This window comes from Malurus melanocephalus, unplaced genomic scaffold (assembly GCF_030028575.1).
Source record: "Malurus melanocephalus ecotype Western Australia unplaced genomic scaffold, MMel_1.1 scaffold_776, whole genome shotgun sequence".
Lineage (NCBI taxonomy): Eukaryota > Metazoa > Chordata > Aves > Passeriformes > Maluridae > Malurus > Malurus melanocephalus.
In genome coordinates, this window is record NW_026624008.1 from 99,407 (window position 1) to 102,975 (window position 3,569).

Consider the following 3,569-nt stretch of genomic DNA (forward strand, 5'->3'; position numbering starts at 1 on the left):
ACTCTGGTCAGTCATGCATGGATCCCCCAGAGCCCTGAATGGCAAAAAACACCCCCAAAAAACACCCAGCCCTTCCCCAAAAAACAAACACCCATCCCTTCCCTAAAAAACACCCAGCTCTTCCCTAAAAAACAGCCAGCTCTTCCCCAAAAAACAGCCAGCCCTTCCCCAAAAAACAGCCAGCCCTTCCCCAGCACACGCTGCCACTTTGTGCTTGACACAGGATGCTGGCTGGTGACAAGGACAAGGTTTTGGGTCATTGCTGTACCTGGGACAGGAGTTTTCCTGTCTCCCATAAAATGRCAGGTKGGTGCTGAGTGATTTTGGGTGCTTKGCTGGCTGAGGAGYRCAGGGAGGGCCGTTTTGGATGCATTTTTGGGCYGAGATGGAATGGGCAGCAGCAGCTTTGCCACGTGCTGGCACATGGAGCACTGTCACTCCCAAAGGATTGGGGGAGAACCATCAGGACACAGCCTCAGAGCACTCCAGACAGCTTTTCAATCCCATCCTGTTCATTCTGACTGATGCAAACCTTTCTGGAATCATTTGGATTCACATTTCCTCTGCCACTCTCCAGAGGATTCAGCTGGGCCTTTCCTCACAGCAGTGGACCCTGGTGCTCCATGTCTTGATTCAAATAATGCATTTTTCTCTCTCTGGATTTCTTCTGAACATACCTTGGGTACTTTCTCATCACCACAGAGCTGGAAACTGGATCTGCTCTGAACTGACTGAGCAGCCATCACATTCACCCCACCCTGAATTCTGCCAAAATCTGCCTTTGCTCCCTCTCTTTGGAAAGGTGAGGAGGTGCTGGAAAACCCACGGGTCTCTGATGTCCAGGAATCAACCCAGCACCGGTGACCATGAAGGAAAAACAAGCAAAAATCCATCCCAAACTCCCCTACCTGCATGCCTGGAACAGCAGAGTGCTGCCTGTGCCGTGGTTTGATTTGGAGCCTTCACCTGGTGCCGTTCCAGACAGATCCAGGAATTTCAATGAGAAGTGGAATCTGTTCAGGTCTTCAGACACACGAGGAAAGGAGCCAGACAAAATGGTTGCTTGCCAGAGGAGGCAGAGAACWCGTTGCAGGCGGTTTTTCTGTGCTGCCCATGTCTGGAACGAGGATGCTTTGATGAGGAAGGGGAAGGCAGGGACACGAACGGCAGCGTKACACAGAAACTCTGCTCGCCTCGTGCAGCTTTGAAGCTGAGCTGCCCACAGAAGCCTGCCACAAAGGCTTTCACAGCAAAGCAAAAAGGATTTCAATCCTCCTTGAAGAGGTAAAAGGCAGGAGCAGCCTCAGCTCAAAGCAGCAGTGTGACTTAYGGCAGAGCGTGAATTTAGGTCCTGGAATGTCTCGGCTCTTTTTGCCTCTCCTGGGTTGATCTCAAAAATAAAAAATGGCAAGAGGGGTTCACCACACACACCACCAAATTCCTTTGCACCCTAGGAAAAGGGGGCAAAACCTGGAGGAAAACCCTGAAGTAAGAAATTGTGAGTCCACTGTTTTGGTTTTACAAATCYGTGCTTGGAAATGGTTCTGATTCAGGGCTCTTCTTCCTCCCTCCCTTTCCTTACGGTTGCTCAGCGATGCCTGGTGGCTYTTTCCAAACCTCCCTGCACCTTCTGCCGTGGGCTCAGTCCTTGATTTGTCCCATGATGAGGCTCCCCGTGCCCAGGGGGACCTTGAAGGTGCAGGAATCAGGGCCAAGGGCAGCGTTCCCCTGCTGACCTGGTGCCAACTGACTGTGGAAGATCCCTCTCTGCAGCCTGAGCCATCCAGCAGGGCGTAGATTGCTGAACAAGTCCAACTGCAAACTTCTGGAGTGGGATCCATTGGGCTGGCAATGCATGGGAGGAACTGGTATTTTGGGGTAGAGAGTCCCTGAGGTTGGAAAGACCTCCAAGGTGGAGCTGTTCTTGCTGCTAGCGGGGTGAAATGTTGTGATTTCTGTTCCGTGTGTTGGTGGYGCTGACACCAGAGCTCTTGCAGATGGAAAAGAGCGATCACAGAGCTTCAATAAAAGYGAGCTGAAGAGTTACAGCAACTTCTGTCCTGCCTGTGGGACCTGTGTGGGGTGTTTGGTGTGTGCCCCGCTCCCAGGGCTGCCTTCTTGTCCCTCCCATCCCTTCACCCCCCCAAAACGCACCCTCACACATTCCTGCCTTCTCCCAGGGCTCACTGCCCATTCCAGAAGCTCCTCAGGACTGCAATAACCCATTTTTCCTGTGTCATCCCTCCTTGAGTACTGCTCAGGGGGCACAGCACTCACAGGTAAGCAGAGGAGCAGTGCTCAGCGACCTCCAAGGCATCATCTGCTGCATTCCAGGCACAGAATGAGCCAGCAGAGATTCCAGCCTCACCTCATTTCCTTCGGGAATCCTCCTCCCAGCCTCCCCCTGCCCGTGGGTGGGACAGAATCAGTGACAAACAGCCGGTCCTCGGGGCCAGCAGCTATTCAGGGAAAGAAAAGGGGAGTTCCTCCTCCTCCTCCCCAGCCCACTTCTCACACCCGTGTCCTGATTTCCTTGTGCAGGCACTCAGTCCTGGTTCCAAAAGCAGGGAAACACCGAGCCTGCACTCCTGGGGGATGCTCAGAACTTCCTCAGGAGGTTCCCTGTCGAACACAATAGATCAGTAAACCTTCAGGGAATTTTTAGCACTAACTCTGGGGATGAAAAAACCCACCAGGATGTTTCTTATCAACAAAGCACCGCTGCACAAGGATAGAGCCTGTGCATAAAGGCCTTTTGGAATGATTTARCCACGGATTTGGGGTAGCAAATGGCAGAGGGATGGGATGGGGGGTTAAAGGTTCTGAATTCAGTCTGCACCTGCAGCAGGCACAGCTGGTCCTTATGGACCCTTCCCTTACCCTGGGAAGGGTTTTTTGGGCTATGGGAGAGAAGCTCACACAACCAGGGCAGAGTTCTGCTGAGAGTTCCAGCTCTCCTCTGGAAATATCCTCAGAAATATCAGGGACAGGCACAATTCTCCTCAGGGCCAGGATCTCACCCAGGGTGGGAGCAGAGTGCTGCAAAGAGGAGTTTATCCTGTGTTCCTGGAACCTGGCATCTCCCCCAGCTCTGCCTTTACCAGAAAGGGGAAAAAAGTTTGGATTTCCCTTCTGCACAGCAGTTTTTAACACATTCACACAAAGATTTCCACCAGTGCCCATCTGAACATGGTCCATGTGGGCTGGAAAGCCACACAAACACCCAGTGAGGCATCAGAGACCTCACACAGGTAAAAGCTGCCCACTCCAGCAGAGGTGTTGGGGAACACATCCATTCCAGCTCCTTTTACATTTCCTCCTCTCAGGGTCAGCTCTGGGGTTTGTGACTTTTCTCCAGTGCTGAATGTCTGATCAGCACCACACTCAGAACAGGAAACCTCCTGCTGGGTCACTTCATGGTTATATGGAAATTCATTAATTTATTTATATGTATAAAACCAAAATGCAGCTCCTGGACTGCACTRAACATATCAAACCTATCAGAGCACTTATATAGGATAAGTCCACTGATTCTTATGCAATGTAAGGTGAAAAGCTGTTACTTTACC